The 19,550-nt window shown below is 39.2% G+C and overlaps 1 protein-coding gene across 7 annotated transcripts in view; it reads left to right on the forward strand.

The window, feature by feature from the left end:
* CRACD (capping protein inhibiting regulator of actin dynamics) overlaps nt 1-19,550 on the forward strand; it is a 129,885-nt gene that overhangs the window by 43,565 nt on the left and 66,770 nt on the right. For 5 of the 7 annotated variants that reach the window (XM_064710427.1, XM_064710425.1, XM_064710429.1 and 2 more), the window contains exon 2: nt 16,737-16,878. The gene's annotated coding sequence lies outside the window, so the exon portion shown is untranslated. Of the gene's footprint in view, nt 1-16,736; nt 16,879-19,550 lie in introns of those variants that run through there. The other 2 variants (XM_064710426.1, XM_064710431.1) reach the window with 2 other exon arrangements.

Genomic DNA, 19,550 nt, shown 5'->3' on the forward strand with positions numbered 1-19,550 from the left:
AGCATGCTGAATAATGAGGAAAAAACAAGTACATTTAAACCAAGTACTCTTAAAACCAGTGCTCTTGATGCTAGAGCCCTACTTTACTCATGTCGCTAGGGATTTGTGTGATGTAGCTGTGGACAGTACTGCAGAGATTTTCACTGCCTAGATATTAAGGCTTCCTTCTGTTCTTTTAAAACCCAGCTCCTGACCTGCACATTCTTGTTGTGTTCCCTTCACTGTGTCTGTGAAACAGCTCATTTCTTTTCCTCATTCTTCTTTTAAATAGCAGAACAAGTCCATAATTACATAAGGCTTTTTTTATTTGCTTTGTGTGCTCTATGGTTCCTGGTTTGGAGGCAAGGGAAGAAAACATTTTAAAAAGTAGAATGTTCTTGGTTTCCTTCTCTAGGCTCCATCCTTCTTGTCCTATGGCTTGTTGCCATCTCTCTGCTGAAGGTTGCCCACCCTTTGGATCATACTCCTGTGAAGGGGAGGCATTGAGTCTGCCAGGTTTGAGGTGAGCAGCTATTGAGGGAAAAGAGAATGGACTCAGTCAGTGAAGGAAATATTGAACAATGACCATTTGTCAAAATAGGCAAAAATTTGTTTACATTATAATGACTTAGGTTTAGGAGTCACAGCTATTTGTTTGTGTGTTACTACCCTCAATCACAGTTATTCCGTTGCACTCCAGATGGCATCTATAATTTGTATTTTAGCAAAGTAAAACAATAAAAAATGTCTAACAAGACTAGTCTTAGACAAGGGAAGCCATTTCTTTGTAGCTTGCCGACATCTGAGATTTGTTCAGGGTTTTGTGGATTTACAATTCTAAATCTTATTTGCCCGTAGGATCCAAATAGCTGCTTCCAAATTAAAATTCTCTGCAAAGCTACAGTAATTTGGTGAGAAAGGATCTATCACAGCCTGTTATTGTTGAATAGAGGTAATAACACCTCCTTTGCAGTTTCGCACGTTCCCTTTGTTTGTGTGGTGAAATTTCCAAAATTAAGTGGCTAATTCTGGCAAGGAGACAAAGCTTTTCTGGCACAAGGAACTTGAGCTAAAGTAATCTGGCTGCAACTGAATTCTTTGGAAATATGCAGGTTGCATTTGGAGAGTATTTGACTGCTTTCTTAATGCATTTGGCTACTGCAATCCCTTGGGACAAGTCTCCAGGGGCAAGAAAGCTTTCTAAAGCACTTCTTCAAAGTTCTGTCTCCATTAATAACTTCATGCCTGGAGAAGATATTCCATACAACCAGGAGGATGCAATTTATAAATTAAAGACACCTAAGGGAACAGTCTCTCATTCTGTTAAAAGCTACAACTGTGAACCTTACTTATATGAATATTTTGATTGATTTCTCTTCTATAAAAGTTTCTGGAAGCATTTGAGAGATTGTTTTTTAGGTTTTTTTAATCAACAAAAGGCTTAAACTAATCACTCATGCTATTAAGGCATAAATATAGCTCTCACAAATTAACTACTGCAATGGACTTGCTCAGCCCAGTCCCTACCAGGACTGTGTGAGTACATTAATACCTGTGCATACATCTTTGCATTTCTTCCTCTTCCCTTTTGATACAGGTTGAGTTGTTAGTGAAAAAGCTTGTAATTTGTGTATAGACCCGGAGCATGTCAGAGAGGGATTTTTTTGTGCTGTTACAATTAGCTAGGTCTTGCTCTCAGGGCTGCAGGGTGTAGGATAGGATTTGTCACCTGAGGATCTGCCTCATGCAGAATCACCAATTTTCTTCAAATCAGAAGTCTTGATATGCTCCAGGTTCAAGATATGTTTGTGATGTTTAACCTTTGTATGCTATCAATAATCAATATATCAAAATATTAAGTACAAGTATATATTAAGTATATAAAGTATATACGTATACATTAAGTATACCTTTTCACGGGTATACCTAAACCATGGCAGGTGGTCTCCCTGTGAGGACTTAAAAACCTTTATCGAGTACTGAAGATGAATTTAGAGCAAAGTAGTCATTCAGTGGTGATTGGTTTTGAGTGAAATAAAACACTTGACCTCTGTAGGAAGAAATTTTACTCATAAGGTCACAGAATGGATCAGGTGAGGAGCCACCACAGTGTGTCATGTGGTCCAACCCCCCTGCTTCAAGCAGGTTCATCCTAGAGCACAGAGCATAGGATTGTGTCCAGACCGTTCCCAAGTATTGCCAGTGAGGGAGACTATACAGCCTCTCTGGACAATCTGTTCCTGTGCTTGGTCACCCACATTGTAAAGAAATTCTTCCTCTTCTGGTGGAACATCGTGTGATCAGTTTCTGCCCACTGCCTCTTGTGCTACTGCCAAAGCCAAGAAGAGCCTGGATCCCTCCTCTGGTACCCTCCCTGCAGGCACTTACAGACATTGATGGGTTCCCTTCTCAGTCAGCTCCTTTTCAGGGTGAACAGGCCCAGCTCCCTCAGCCTTTCCTCACAAGAGAGATGCTCCAATCCCTCACTCATCTTTGTTGCCCTCCACTGGACCTGCTCCAGGAGCTCCATGTCTCTCCTGCCCTGAGGAGCCCAGAGCTGGGCACAGCACTCCTGGTGTGGCCTCACCAGGGCTGAGTAGAGGGGCAGGATCACCTCCCTCAGCCTGCTGGCACTGTCCTTCCTAATGCCCCCCAGGACACCATTGGCCCTCTCATCCCCATGGGCACACTGCTGGCTCGTGGGCAGTTTGTTGTCCACCAGAACCCCCAGGTCCTTCCCTGTGCAGCTGCTTTCCAGCAGGTCAATCCCAGCCTGGTGCATGGGGTCACTCCTCCCCAGGTGCAGGACCCTGTACTTGGCTTTGCTGGATTTCCTCCCTGCCCATCTCTCCAGCCTGGCCAGGCCCTTCTGAAGGGCTGCACAGCACTCTGGGGTATTGGCTGCTCCTCACAGCTTGGTGTCATCACCAAACTTGCTGAGGAGGCATCTGCCCCTTCATCCAAGTCATTGATGGATAGCTTGGGGAACACCAGTAGTGACAGGCCTTCAACTAGACGCTGTGTGACTGATTAGCTGGCAAGAAAGTTTTCTCTTTGTAATATAATTGAAAAATCAGTTGTTTTTTTGATCAAAATGTAATTCAGTGAAGTATCCTCTTTTGCTAGGAAATCTATTAATTTAATAGCATGAAACAGATGTCTATAGAAGTGTACTAAGCTTCTGTTCCAGTTACTCTAAGAGCTGTTAAATTTAATTAAGTCTGGCACCCTCTTCCAATACCTTGTATTCTAGGTATTTACCTATTAAAGTGCAACAAAAAAGCCTAAGAAGTCTAGAAGGAATATGCTGGTATTTACCTGGAAGAGATGCATCCCAGCATTTTTGATAATGTCTTCAGTCACTGTGGCATGGTTTGTTTGCTATGTTCAGGTCTTGGACGACAGGAGGTGACATATTATAGCTTTTGGGGTACTCAGGAGGGTGTCCAGAAGGACGGTCACATAAGAACTCTGAAACAAGTTGCTATAATAGATAGAGAAGTCCCAGACATCTTCAGAGTAGGGCAAATCTGGCTGCCATTGCCTGTGTCATGCTCATTTTGTGAAAAAAGAACTTTCAAGCCTTCTTTCAAGCTTTCTTTTTTATAGTATGGGAAAGATTTCAAGCTTTCTTTTTTATAGTATGGGAAGGGTTAGTACTGTCAAGTTGGGTAGAGGGAATTGTGATGATTTTGTTTTGATTGAGCCAGCCAGGAGCACCTTTCCTGCCCATGACTATCACACTGAAGCAAACCCACTGCTTCCGCTCAAACCAAACCAGGGAAATATTTTCACAATTTTACAGAATATAGCAGAATTTAATGTGAAGTATTTTGACTACAAGGGAAATCTATGCAGTAGACTGTGTTGGATGAATCCAATTCTGTAATCTTTAGTTTTGACGTGACCCAGGTTATAGAATTTGTCAGTAGGAATGTATAAAGCTTTTTATGTAAACTAAAGAATTTTACTTTTTTCCTGCTTTATTTCCTTCCTCTTTTTTAAATTTCCCTTTTCTAACAGGATTATCTGGTTTATTGTACAGCAAGCTGCAGACTAATTCTTAGGCTTTTACTTCTAAGTGGTAAATGGACACACTGATGGGGAAAAAGCATATTTTTGTTAATTGTGATCAAATCTATTCTTTAAACTGCCTCTGTTGCTAGTGAAGCTTAGAATTTTTCAGATTTGTTCATTTTTTGTTTCAAACAAATGAGCTTTTGTACCTTTCAAGCTATGTTTTGGAAACATTTTGTGTATTTCCCAACATTCACTCCTTCTAGCATAGGGAATAATTTTTTTAATATCAAGAGCAGATGGACTTATCAAAGATTTGAAGTTGTATTTGCCTTAGGCATGCATGCTAGACTGGTTATTTAGGCTCCTTGAACCTAGACCAAAGATGGAACAAGCTGGAAATGTTCACTCCATGCTTTTATGTAAATTTTCCTTCTATTCTGAGATCCTGGCAGCAATATTCTGGGACCAAAATTTCTGGTAGTATTTTGGTACTTCTTGGAAACTGAAATAGGGCATGAAAGATCTTGTGAAAGCTTCTTAGACATTTTATTTAAAAATAGCTGTTGAAAAGAGCATTCCCAATTATAGCCAAATGATTCATCTGCTGGCAGTGGGGTATCAGCACTGGTGTTCTATCTGCTCACCTGCTTTTGTTGCCATAGCAGGTCCCCATGTTCCCTGCTGTTGGTATATACATGCAGCCTCTGTAGCTGGCACTCAGGTCACTTTAGTTTTCCCTCCCAGCCCACTTGTTTGTACTTCCTATAAAGTTCTCTCCAATCTAACTGCTCGCATCAGCTGGATTTCTTAATTCCTAGTGAGCATCGTGGTCATTCCAGTATCATTGAGTAATTATTTATTTGTCACTCGGCAATATCTGAAGTACTGAAGTGAAAGCATGCAGGAAGTAATTGAAACAGTTTTTATTTTCTGATGGCACAACATACCACTATCACAAACACTAAACCTTCTAAACATCTGGAAAAATGGTTTGTAACAAACCATTTTTAGTGCTCAATATCACTTTCATTTGGCCATACTTACCTAGCTATCAGAAGAGGGGGAGAGTTAAGAGAAAAAAATACAAAGTCAGTGCACTGAAAGTCTTATGGGAGTTGGGATCTCTGGGTTTAAAAGGGCACAACTAAAAGTGAATCTACATTTTGAATAATTCCTTGGTGGTGAAGAACTTTTTGTCTGTCAATAACAAACAGTGGTGGGTTGACCTTGGGCAGCTGCCCACCCAGCTACTCTCTCCTTCTTGACAGTTCAGAGGGAGAAAATACCACATCCCAACCCAGCCCCTTCTTCCCAGGCTCATCTCATACACAAACAGACATCAAACACACATTCCAAAACACTCAAGTTTTTTTGTCTTGGTACTAATAGCACAAAAATTATCCTGATATAACAATGAAATAAGCATTTGTTGCACACATGCTCTGCAGGATGTGCCCCAGGTATGTAATGGTGGAGCCTGCAACTGAGCTGATGGTGGGCTTTTCCAGGTTCTCTGAGCTCTACCAGGAGAACCTGTTCCTCCAGAGAAGCTGTGGTCTTGGTTTGTTGTGTTGCTGGAAATGCCTGGTAGGCCACACATGTCCATGGAAATACCACAGCAGTCTTTTTTTCCCATCTCCTCTCCTCTCCCTTCAGGGCATGCTACTTGAATGGGTTTTCTTTCAAATTTCTGCCCATTTTCCTCCTTTCAACACCTTCTTACCAAGAGAAAGTGAGCAGATTTAAGTGTCTCTGCTAATGGCAGTTGACATAATTACCTTCTACCATCTCATTGGTAGAGGTGCCCTTTTAAGGATGTTGATGAAAAGGATGAGAAACATAAAATTGATCCATAGGCTTGTGACAACTTCTTACTGCTGGGATAACAGTTCCAAAGACATGTTGGATGCTTCTCAAACTCAGAAAAAGACTTAATGCTTATCCAGATGAGTATGCAAACCGTATCATTAGAGCAACAGTAGCCTAGAGAATAAAAGCATAGGAGAGCTTCCTAATCCATACATCTCTTCACATGGAGAGAGAAGGTTTCCAGGTAAGTGAAAATATCTGCAGGAGTGAAACCTTATTCAGTGTCCCAAAACTGCAAAAGACAAAGATAAATGCTCACTGCTGTTGTTGTGCTGTGCTTTCACAGCTATCTCTCATTCACTTAATACATTTTCTGTCTGTCACGCTGGAGGTGCTGATGGCACAACTAGCCATACCTGGAAAGGGAGACCTGAACTGCTTTAAAATATCACTGACTTGATAGGATGTGTGGTGTTCACAGCAAACTTAGTCCAGGAGATTTTACTGATAATTTTTTATAATATGGGGATAATTTCTGATTAGAAAAAGCATCCAGTTAGAATCCTTTAAATGCTGTGGTATAAATCCTATTAATAAGTTCCTATTAAAGAACTCATTTTACAACTGGTTGCTTTTTAAAATGTCCTTTGCATCTAATGTATATTTCTTTTTACAAGAATAGCTTCTGCAAAAAATGTATTTTCCAATTTGAAAATAAACAGAGTAAAGATATTCATATCTTGCTTCACTTTGCTGGGAGACAGAACAATTTAAGTGAAGGAACAGCGTGACACAGAATAATAAGCAGCACACATTCATCTTTTCTAGAACTGAAATTGTAGCCCACTACAATTACCAAAAGATAACTTTTGGAATAACTATATAAAATTCTACATGCATTTTCTTGAGATTAAAAAAGATGTAGCAGGAAGGCCTTACAGCTTGGGGAGGAGGAAGAAGCTTTTAAAATTATTTCTTATTTATTCTGTTGTTTAATTCAACAAAACCACAAATGTTAAACTGGCCTTTTTCAAGTGTGTTCCAAGATATGCCCCTGAATAGGTGATGTGGGAAAAAAAGAGAAAATTTCAAGCAGAACTGTCATTCCTTTTGAGTCAATATTTGATATTTGAATAGATACTAATTAGTTTTAACCTGTGTAAAAGGTCTCTTGCCCTATTAACTGTTTTATTTAATTCTGCTGACTAAAGCTGGGGAGCTTTTTATTTATATTTTGGTAAGATTACATTGTGAAATGCAAGTAACAAATTCTTTGATGTTTGAAGCTTTCTTGAATATATTGTAAAAACCCAAGGACTGGTTGTGTGTATATGCCTGAGGGGGTGAATAGATGTATTTTTGTATGCATGTATGTTTTACAGTTTTATGTTTTACTTATCACCAGTAGTAAAAGGTTTAGGAACTTTGCTGCTGATAAGGGGCCGTTCTCAGTGTCAAGTGGAGAGATATTAATGTGCTTTCTGAAAAAGTTATATATTTTATTCATGGAAGTGTCATGGAATTGAAAGAAATATTGTTCCATGGTACTTGGTGTGGGTCATTTCAAGAAGAGAGTAAACTAAAGAGTAATGGTATAAGTGATTTTTTTACTTCGAGTCTTTTGATTTTGTCATAGTTTTACAGAACTGTTTTTTCACAAACACCCATGCAATTTCTCTTTCACTACATGCAGTGCTTTATTAAAGGAGCACAACAAACATTGAAAGTCCTAAGAAAAAAATATATATCCTTGTATTTCATAGAAGACTGTCAGACTTTAGTACAGCAAATTATTTCCTTTCCTTATCCCTTCCCATCTCTTGATATTTAGTACATCTCATATTTTATATCTTTAGGATAACCAGAAACAATTAGGGAAACTATTGGTCCTCAGCACTTCAATTTCTACCTTCTCTCTTTTTATATATGAGGGAGAAAATACAGAAGGTTACAAACTCTTCAGGAATGGAACTATTGATTTATCACTAAGTGATATTAATCTCATCTAGACAACGTAGCTTTTTGCATATAGATTTCTTGCAGGGATAGGGGGCCAAGTGTCTGTGCAATCTCAATCCTTGATTTCCAGGTAACAGCACTACAAGAGAGGAGAGAAGCACAGACCCTTCAGTGCCTAAGCAATGATACATCAGTATGAGAGAAGCAGATGTGAACTTTATGTGACAAGAACTGAAACCCCTGTCAGGATGAGATACTGGGCTGCCAGTAACCATCAACCACAGCTTCAGAGGCAAATTGTCATATTAGGGCAGACTAGCTGGAACAAGCTGGAAAAATACAGTACTTCAGTTGCTTGTATAGCTAGCTGGAAAACAAATTATTATGTGTACAGTAATGGCAGCTTAAGCCATTTGTCAGGTGAAATCATTGCAGGCAGCTGGAACAACACTCAGCTGAGTTCTTTTGCTTTGTTAGCATGATGAAGATGCCAGTGCAATGCTCCCTCTGTAATTTCTCTCTACACAGAGTTAAAAGTGCAGCGGATCACTCACAGAACTGCTAGCCCCAAAGAATTGTTCAGCATGGTTTCATTTGGCTAACTTTTCTAGTCACAACATCTCTTCTGCTCTGCCAAAAACCCCTCACCTTTCCCCCCCAACAAAAATCTTTCCCTTTGGATTTCTTTCCCTCAGAGATGATGTTTACACCCTCATTGGGACATCTTGCAGTCACCACGTCCTGTCTCATTTAGATTCTCTTTAAAGGAGTGCTGTCCTCTCGAGGACATTAGAGTACACCTGTGGTTACTGGAAAAAATTTGGAGTAACCGAATTTTTTGTTCTAGGCACTGCAAAAGTCTCTGTCAAAAGCCATACCCTTGAACTCACAGGACTTGGATCTTTTACTTTGGATCTGTGATCCTTATTTCATGTAGCAGCAGCTTTACCCATGTGCAAGAGGCATTTTCCTTTTCTGACTTCATGCCAGCAACTGCCCTTTTTCCCTGGCTTTTGCCAGCAGCCTTTGCCTCCTGTGCCTACCATGTGAATGGTTTGGGGAGCAGCTGCAGCCATAGGTGAAAGGTGAGGGATCTGGGCTGAAGAGACAGAGCCCCAAAAAGCTGAGTTCCTCCTGGCATTGTGTGGGGTATAGGGTCTGTCCCTCGGTGGGGCTGGCAGAGCTGGGTGTTACTGAGCAGAGTTTCTGTTTGTGTTTGACCCCCATCTTCCCCAGGATGGTGCTGCATGCCACAGGTTGGACCTTGGTGGTTTGCATTAACAGCCTTGCATCATTTATCAGCTTAGATACAATTACTATTTCTGTCTTCCTAAAGCTAGCAAGATGTTTTTTACATCTGTTAAATGCTTCACTTCAGGCAAGCCTTGGATGAAACAAAGAGATCAGGCAGGGTTCCCACTCTTAATTATTGAACTGTGACCTCATTTGTCCTCAGAAGCTTCTGCTTTTTGCCACCCATGACCTGTGGTGGTTGAGACAAACACACAAAGCCTGTCAAGAGGAATCTGCAATGACATCAGGATGGATACTCTTGTGTTTACTGCCCACTGGTGCGTGGCACTGCTGACTAGAAGACTTTTTACCTCTACAGAATGTTGGGTTCAAGCTTCTCTAGTTACCCAAAGATGAGGTCACTCTGTTCATTAATGATTTATGATTATATAGTGCCTTTCTTCAGAGAGCTTCCAAGGCAGTGGCAAGTTTATATCTGCATGAGTGAGTGCCTGAAACAAACTGTTAGTGATTTCTCCACAGACTGAGGACCTGAAATAAAATTTCCTTTTCTCTATGCTCTTGGGTACACAGTAGGGTTAGGCACCATTACTCCACGAGGCATTTGCTGCCTGTGCACTTTGTGATAGGACATTCCCCAAACAGGCATTTCTTAGGCTTTTTCATTCCCTTTTTCTTTTTCTTTCGAGTTCATTTGACTGAAGTTTTTCTGTTCTTTGGTTTTTTTTTTACTTTTTAAATAACTTTTACTATGGTACAGCAGGATCCTATTCCACAAACAATTTTACAGCCTCATTTAAGTCAGCCTGTAGCACAGAATTCAATTTGTATCAAGTAATGGGAGTGGAAGCTGGTCACATAATATTGCAAATAATTTTTCTAGCCATGTCTGGAAATAGTGTGGTTATATAGTCAGGAATGACACATAACCATAGAACAGTGTTTTGAATTACACATTTAGTGGACAAAAAGTAACCGGAGGATTTTGCCATCATAAATTAGTCTTGCAGTGTTTGGTGGACCTGTATTATCATTTAAGGTACTGAAAAGAAAAAGGCAATGTTTTTTCCCCCTAAGCATTAGAGGTTATACTTGGCACAATAAACAGAGAAGGAAAACCATAGATCTTGCTAGTGAAATAAAGACATGGTAATAGATGATATTTTGTCTTTCAGAGTGCTTTAGGAGCATTTTTAATTGAAGATGCTTGTGGTACTTGAGAAAGAACATATGTTGTTTAAAAGAACATTATTTATTGTGTTTATTGTTTTTAAAAATAAAAAACTATATCTTCTTAATGCAGTGTTGCATATAAAGTGTGTGGAAAAGAAACAAAGGCACAGGAAGAGCCTGGGTTTCCATTGATTCCTTGGCAATTTACACCTAAATTCTGCCAGTCTAAGTACAACTGACACACAATAAAGTGCACTTCGATTCCCACTTGTGCAAGCTCTGGTAGTGTTTTGGTACTTCTTGGAAACTGAAATAGAGCATGAAAGATCTTGTGTCCCTATGGCTAGGGACAGGCTGAGGTTAGCCAAGCATGATCAGAGAGCAGGATGGGATGGTCTGACAGAGAAGTTCTCTCTAGCACCCTACAACACAGGCAAAGCTTTAATTTGGTTCAGCTCTTTTTCAGTGTCAGTGAAGGTAAAAGTGTGCCCTGGCTGTGCTGCAGGACTGTGGTGCATTGGTCATTGCAAAGATGCACCCACCCTCCTCCTGCAGTGTCATGAAGCTCCCCTGAGCCCAAGAGAGTTTCCCCTTTTCCATGCCTTATCAGCAGGGATATCATGCAGGTCAAACAGCCTCATTTACCCGTCTGGATGTCTCCCAGTGTCTCTGATGCAGCTTTGAGGCTGACCTGTGCTAATATAATTAACCTTCCCTGCCCCTGCCTGGGCTGGAGGGAAGAGAGGGAGCACAGAGGTGAACAGGGCACAGAGGGGGTGGTCAGTCCTGCAAAATCTGCATTTTTCGTATTAAGATCTGACAGGTTTTTCTAACAAGACTATTTCTACCCTGTAGTTTGGGAGATCAAAGCTTCCTTTTTACCCAGTCTTTTGCTTACATTTGGATTTTATCTCTATAACCTTGACAGGATAGATGAGTTTTTAATGGTGTCAGCATGACCCAGGGAAATTACAATGTCAACAGCAATTGTTCTGCAGGTCTGTTAATCCAGTTTCATCCTATTTACTTATGTTGTTGTTTGGCTTGTGATAAATAGGGTTGTACTTGAAAAAAAAAAAAAAAAAGGAAAATTTTCAATTATTTGTTTCCTAATCATGGGAATTACTTTCCTGGTTCCTTCCCTTCCATTTTCACAGAATCACAGACTGTCAGAGTTTGAGAGGCACCTCTGGAAGCCATCTGGTCCAACCTGCTCAAGCAGGCTCAGCTAGAGCTTGTTGTCCAGGACTCTGTGCCTTTGGGCTTTGGGTATCTCCAAAGGATGGAGATTGCACAACCTCTCTGGGCACCTTGTGTCAGTGTTTAGTTGCTCTGACAGTTAAAAAGTGTTTCCTGATGCTCAGAGGGACCTCCTGTGTTTCGGTTTCTGCTCATTGCCCCTTGTGCTGTCACTGGATATCACTGAGCAGAGCAAGGTCTTCCTTGCAGCCTTCACATCATTCTACCTTGTTGCCCTTGTGTGTATTGCTCAGACATACAGGCTTGCAGAACACTGCTGATAGTCAGCTCAGACCTTTTTCAGAAGTTTTTGGTCATTTTTTTTCCTTCTTTATTTTCTTTCCTGGTTTGCAGCTCAGAAGAGGATTCCTTGCAATGCATGGCTGAAAATAAGGGTGTAAAGAGATTTGGGAGAATTCTCCACTCCCACCTCTGCCACTCCTACCTCTATTGAAAACTGTGAGCAGAACATTTTTACTGCTCGTTTTTCCATCAAGCAGCTGTATGAATTAAATGACATTTTGTGATACCCTGGAGTTCTAGGACACAATACATATCAATCATAATAGGTATGCTAAGTTACCAAAGCTCTTTTTATCCCAGAATTCATGTGCTCCTTTTTGAGATATTATTTATTAAACATTATTTTTATATTTTCTGTTATTTGTGGTTCTTTTAATTACTTGTTCTGAATGTTTAGCTTCTTACTTATCTCTCATAAAAACTAGTGAGTTTAATTTTGGCTGAAAAGTGAGCACAAATTTTGCCCGCCATGTTTGGGAACTTTTGTCTGCATATAGAGTAAAAACATAATTTGCTACTGTATTTGGAGGGTTGGATAGGAAAGGTACATTTGATGATGTCCTGGTAGCCCCTTTTGACTCCTATATATGTTTTGGTTAAGAAATGTGTAACTTGCAGAAACCTAATAAAGGGCAGGCAAGATGATAACTGCTGGCTTTTTTTTTTTTCCTTTAATGAGTTGTGGTATTTGCAGTGAGGGGATTCATTCCCTTTGAACAGTCCAAACCTCTGACTTTGGGGAGAAAGTAATAATGTAAGTAATAAACTTACTCTGCCATTCTAAAGCTGTGTGTGTGTATGCACACGTGTGTTTGGGAATTGTGCTACTGCAGGGGCTGGAGAGTCAAACCCAAGTCTGGCACCATGATATAGTGTTAATCTGATCTAATATGATCTCTGGAGTTTGTTTATTTTCTCAGCTTTGAGCAGTTGTGGATACTAATGATGCACTATCAAAGACAGCAATCCAAAGTAATGGATTTGTTCCATGTGTAACACTGAACAAGTTCAGTATCTGGTACAGAAAAATTAAGGTTTTAGCGGCCACCAAAGAAGTGCCTCAGTGTTCTTTTGGTTTTGGGTTTAATTTAAAGCTAAACCTTGGTACCAAAAATATACTATAACTTGCTAGTAAAACAGTTTGTAGCACCAACTTCTTTCCTAAAAGAAGTGTTTTACTGAATTGTACTGCTTTTCCTACTTCATAGAGAGCCTCTCCTATGAGGACATGCTGAGGGAGCTGGGGCTGTTAAGCCTGGAAAAGAGAAGGCTCCAGGGAGACTTTAGAGCACCTTCCAGTGCCTAAAGGTGGCCTGCAAGAGACCTGGGGGGGACTTTTCACAAGGGCATGTAGTGACAGGACAAGGGGGAATGGCTTTAAGATGACAGAGAGGAGGTCTAGATCGGATACTGGAAAGAAAGCCTTCACTGTGAAGGAGGTGAGGCGTGGAAAGAAGCTGCCCAGAAAAGCTGTGGATGCCCCACCCCTGGGAGCGTTCACATCCAGGTTGGACGGGGCTCTCAGCCACCTGGCCTAGTGGAAGGTGCCCCTGCCCCTGCCCGTGGCATCCAGTTGAAACTCAATGATCTTAGGTCCCTTCTGATCCAAACCATAAACCATATGGTTTTAGGATTCATAGCTAACTACTCACTGTAAGCTTTTGTCAGTAAGTAGTCTGGAAAACACAAGCTGTATGTTTTGACTGATATTCCACATATTTTAACTGTGTACTAAATGCATTAATTTTAGATGTTATTAAAATGAATTTGAGGATCAAATTTTAAAATGTGCTAGCCCTGTTTCTAGTGCAGAGTGATCTACTGTGTTCTAAAGAAAACATTTAAGTCATAGAGGGTTCTTCTTATTCATGATATGAAACGCTGAGTCATAGTTTTCAGTATTTTAACAAGCAGGTATCTCTACACTCTTTTGCCTTTTCCAGGAGTTGCTGTTGGTTTTCTCTGTCTGATAATAATTTTGTTCTTTAAATCACAGGCTTTCTTTGCATTTAAAAAGATGTTCTATGAGTAATGTTGATTTTATTTACCTGTGATACACTGAACATATTTCCTTTTGAACTGTTACTCAGTTATCCTGAGAAGCTGAAGCATGTTTTTAGAAGAATGGGGACTTAATAAGCAGAGAGAAAAGATCTAGGGGGTCCTTTAGTGGACAAATATTTGATGGTTTGCCATGCTTGATTGCCTACTAGTCTTGAGCTGTGTGGTGAAATAGCAACCATGTGGACTAGGTACAAGAACAGCTATTGTCTGAGATACTGAAAATAGACCACGTGATCAATTTACCACTTGTAACTCTAGCCTTACAGTAGGTATTTTAGGGACTTGTTTTATAATGGCTTTCTCTGTTCTAAAGTTTTGTACTATTATTATGTGTTGAGGTAAAGTATAGATTGTGAAAAGATAAAACGCACAATGGAGAGGTCTGTGTTCTCAAACAAAATCTGAGGCTACTTTTTGTTTCCTGATTTCTATTCTGCTCAGAATTGCATAGGTCTGGCATCATTGCTTCTATCAGGTACTTGTTACTGTGAGATACAGTAGTTTTCCCTAAGTGTATGCAGAATGTGCATTTGCTTAGCTTTCTGTGTTGGAAATAGGTATTTCTAATGCTGCATTTGAATTTATGGCTGCGTTGGAAAAGGAGAGTATAGAACAGTTTCCTGAAATAATCTTTCAGGATCCAAATATTCCATGCTGGCCTGTCTCCAGGAATTTCCTTTTCATTGTAATGTTTCCCAGTCCATCTGTCTTCATATCTTCCCCTGGGAATCCAAAGAGTGTTAGTAAATAGAAGGAAGACCTTTTCTGTTTGTCGATTAGTGCCAGGGCATCTCCTTGTATGCATCTTGAGTTTAGTGATTTACACTGACTGTGTTTTAAATTTCTTTTTCTTGCACCTTGAACAATGAAGGTCTGTTTTATACCCAGGAGTTCAAAGTGCTTTGAATTCTGATTTTTTGAGAACAATAAGCTAATTCAGAAGTTGTCCCGTTGCTCCCATGCTTCCAAACCTCACCCAGAGGAATGAAAACTGGCTCTCTGTAATGAACTGGTAGATTTGCTGGTTCCCTTGGGATGCAGGCAAGGCACCAAACCTGAAGTCTCTCAGTTACAGCAGGATCCCTATTGCAGGTGCATGAACTCCTGGTTTCTGTGATGCCATAGCCACTGCCATAAGTCACTGAGGTGCAGAAAGAGCAGGGAAACCTGTGAAATGAGCACCCTGAGAGATGTTCTCTGCTCTGCTTTAGCAGCACCATGTCTGCAGGGCAGGGACATGAGAGGCTGTGTCGGGCATTTCAGGTGCAAGCAAGATTTAAAGCTGTGAACTAGCAGAGATCTTTGCACTGGCAGGTGATTACTGGGGGATGCTTTCTGGTGACAAAAGAAATGTATTCCTACCTGTTTTGCCAGAACCACCTTGACCTGATGCAGGCCACAAACTGTCCATGCTCAAACCATTGCACATCCCATTGTCAATGCTTCATCTGGTGCCCAGGAAAAAGTGCTGAGTCTGCGTGTGAAAATTAGATTAGAGGTTGATGTGCATATATGAGATTTTAACATCTGAAGTTCCCAGTTACAAAAAAGCACCAGTTTGAGTTCTTCCAATTTTGTCATATGCATTAGGTGTACCTTTATTTATTTCTTTATTTTTAGAATTGGTGTGGCAAGCTCAGGATGTTTTCATATTGCTTTTTCATCTCTTGTTCACACCTTCAAGACATTCTGAATATTATGAGTGGTGCAGAGTCAACTAAGTGCTAATTTCTCATTTCTCAGCTTAAACAGACTGCTTTGCTCAGGTACCTTTGCTAGCAAAGGTGCAATTCTAGATAATCTGTCTTGGCAGCCTGAGAGCCCTCACCAACATTTGGTCCTTGAACTTCAGCAATAAAAACTTAATGCTTGCAAGCAGTTTGATTTGATTACCAAGGACCAAATACACACTTACCCTTGTCTTGTCAAATGGGGCGTGATTTACCCTATACACTAATTACATTATCACAACAAAATACTCTTATTTGTGGCTGCCTAAGGATTTAAGGATGAATGAATATAGCAAATACTATTTAATAACTAATAGAGTCTAGGAATAGGATAGTTGCTACAAATTCCCTGTCTGGTCCTTCTAGTTATATGTAAAAGGAAGCATAGACATCCCTGAAAAGAGTAAAAAAAATGGAGGAAATTTTTGAACAATACAAGGTCAAAATGGTAAAATTACAGTTAAAGTTTTCAAAGTAAAACTGGAAACTAGTGAAACCAGAAGAAAAAAATCTGTTAAAAACCTAGCTGCTTTGTTCAGTTTTGAGGGTTGTTTTTACCTGTTTAAATTTTTTCTGTTTTGTAGTGTATTCAAATAGATTACTTAGAGGTTTTTTGCAGTAGATATGTTTTTAATTTAAAAAAAAGGCATTTAGTTAATTTTTTTGCCAGAAAAATAGTTAAAACTTACATTAATATCTTTGGTTTCCCCTCTACATGCTCTAGTAGAGGAAAAACCAAAGACATTATAAGCTCACATTTTAGTTTTTAGAAGTTATCATTTTTTTCATTTTAAGAGAGTCATTTATGGCATTTTTATTTCAGCCAAACTACAGTAAAACCAGTGACATATTTTTCTTGAGATATAATTGATTTAGAACTGCATGATGTGGCTGGAAGGAAAAATAAAACGTGCTGCCATGTCACTAGTTAGAAAGAGGAAAGAAAGACCATTTTGTATGAAAGTTTCAGACGGAAATCTAAAGCTAATGAAAAATTTCTCAGGCTGCAATATCTTTTTTTTCTTTTTTTCTCTTTTGTTTTTTCTTTTTATACTGCAGACATCTCAAACCATTTACAAGAGATGTAGCAGACAGGAATTGCTCTGCTTATAAGCACCCTTCAAAAGAGTGAAAATGCAAAAACATCACTCTTAAGTTTGCCTAGAAAAGTTGAACTAAAGTTCTTTCTTTTCCATTTATACCTAGGCAGTCTGGGAGGAGAATGTTAACCACTGGTCCCTAACAGCATATCCTGACTTCTGATCACTTGTATTAAAGAAAAACACCCATTCAGAGAGACTGCAAGACTGCGTGGAAGTAGAAAATACCACACCCCACCTTAAAAAAGGTAAGAAAGATTTTCCTGCTGATGCTTTAACAATGGAAGGGGTGCCTTCATTTAACAATTCATTACGTTAAATGCAGACTAACTGACCTTAAATAACTGAACCCTAAAATATTCATTTAACCTGCATGTTCTAACTTAGAAAAAAGGATTCTTTTTGTTTTAAAAGGGAGAATGTAACATATGTGTTCCTGAGCTTTAAACTATTTGTTTTGTAGCTTTTGTGTGTATTGTGGAAAAAAAATAGTATGTAAACCAGAAAATATAATCTTTCATGTAAGGCACAGAAGTCTTTCTTAGCCATGAAAAGTGTTACGTAGCTTCCAGTGTACCATGCAACTCTCCCTTTGCCAGGACATGCACAGGGTGTTTGCAGAATGCTGCTGCTGGGAATTGGTGCTAAGGAGTAGTTCTGCCATTTGTGCTTCTGTCAGAACAAATCTGCACTCTTTGCCTTTCTGCTGGGTTTTGGATTGACTGGTTATTTATAAAATATTTGCAACTCTACTTCCTTAGATGCTGCAGTTCTAAAAAGCATTGGAAGAAGCTGAAAACAGTTAAGCCATACTGTACTCTGCATGTTTCCTCTGAAAGTGGAGTGATAGCAACGGAGGGTTTTTTCCATTCAGATTTTCTTTGCACACTCCCCCAACCTTTTATTTCTTTTTTTCTGTAGAGAATGTTGAAATTCAGACAGTTCCTTTCTATAGCAGCCATTCTGTAACGTGGTTCCAGGACAAATTATGTTCATCACATTTGCGAACGCCCTACTCTACAGGGCATATCTATAAATTTTGATTTGGAGTCCATCAAACATGGAAATGCTGTCTTTGCTTTTGTACAAAGCAGTATGATTCTTCTGTTTGAAGCTGTTGTGGTTTTAGAGAATCTGTGCTGTCTAATCCATATCACCTGGTAAATTCAAAAGACTATTGGTTACCTAAAAGTCCTGGTTTGTGACTGTCTTGCCAAAATGTTTGTTCAGCTGGTGTTTTATGTGGAAAGAGAATGAATGACAAGCAGGTGTCTTTGGCAACTCTTCTGAAATGATCAGCTGAAATACATTGGCTTGCTGCTGAGAAACAAAGGTTCTGTGTTCTTGAGATAGTTACAGTAATGTTGACATTTTTCTACCGTAAAAATGTTCTACGCCTCAGCTGAGGGTACAAATGTGTTTGTGACATACCTGTTTGTGAGATGGGGTCTGTTATTGTACTACAGGCAGGGCATGTTCTTATTTCCTCAAAGCAGAAAGGTAAGAAATGTGCCACCACCAATGGAAAATGCTCTTTGAGTACAGGATGCTTCCTACCTGCTCTCTCTAACCTCATATTTCCATGCCATTTTTATGCAAGGATTACAGATTCTGAACTACCTTCTGTTTCCTTTGGATAGGCCTAAATTTTGCAAGAAATACAGCCTTTTTCAAATAGCATGTTTTATATTTTGCCCAGAAAGATACAATACCCATTGGCTTAAATGACAGATGTTCAAAGAACAGTCTGTGAGGGTGGTCAGGTACAATAGCATGTAGATTGACTAATACAATTTTCATAACTAAAATATGCAAGATTCTATACAGATATGTTTCTGTATAGAATTTGCATGCAATATTTCTTCCAAGAGGATTAAAGCTACTTTTTTTTTTCTGACAGTGTACCCAGTGTTCTTTTGTAACCACCCACATATCCTGTTGTTAGAATATTCTGCTTTTTACTGCAGAAAAAGTCCAAACCTTTTTTAGAAAGTAATTGCAGTAATTGCAGTTAGTAGAGATTTTGCTTAATCCGTGAGATTCTCTGTAAATCATTTGTGAATGTAGTGTTAGTCAAGTTTTGAACAAATTTATTGAAGTATAATATTTTTGGTTTTTTCCTAATGCAGACAATTTTTTTCTAGTTCATTCCACCATTTCACATTTTCTAAGCTAAAATGCTCATGGCTTCAGAGTCACATTTACTGGTGATCGTACCCAGCTTTTCCAGAGACTTCAGATTTCCTTTAAGGTATTGTCCATTAAAGCTTTTATTTTTTTTCTTCTTTTTCATTCTTCAAAAAAGTGGAAGAACAGGAAATATTGTTCTTTTATATGATATTAAAGTTTTTTTAATTTCATTTGCATCATCCAAAGTTTTTTCCCCTTTATTCTGCAATTTCTTGTTCTCCTGTTTTTTATGTTTGCTCAATTCACATTTCATTCTTATAACACCTAATGACTATGGATACATTTGGTTGTGTCCTTTCAGTCACTTCAGAGGAAGTAAAAATAACAAAGATTTTCTGAAATGAGTCACTATTGAGTAATTAGCTATGTAAGGAATCTATTTCCTATTTAATGAAGAAGGGGTCCTGCCAGGAAGACAGAGACCTTGGTTTAGTCAATGTTGTTGTAGCATTTGTTCATGATTCATTTTTTAGATTTTTAGACTTCTCTTGTGTTATTCTTGCAATGAGTTTTAGTGATAAGCCTCAACAGGAAAAGTCCCTTGATTTGTGAACCCTCTATATATTAATTTGAACAAATTGGTTGTCTTTTCAAATTTAAAATCACAAAACCAGCCAGGAAGCCTCTCCCTGTAAATGGACTTGGACTTCATGCTCTTCTACAACTCTGCCTTCACTTGTTTTTGTGCAGAGCAGTGTCATGTCCTTGTTCCAGCCCAGTAAGGGAGTGA

Source organism: Zonotrichia leucophrys, chromosome 4 (genome assembly GCF_028769735.1).
Source record: "Zonotrichia leucophrys gambelii isolate GWCS_2022_RI chromosome 4, RI_Zleu_2.0, whole genome shotgun sequence".
NCBI lineage: Eukaryota > Metazoa > Chordata > Aves > Passeriformes > Passerellidae > Zonotrichia > Zonotrichia leucophrys.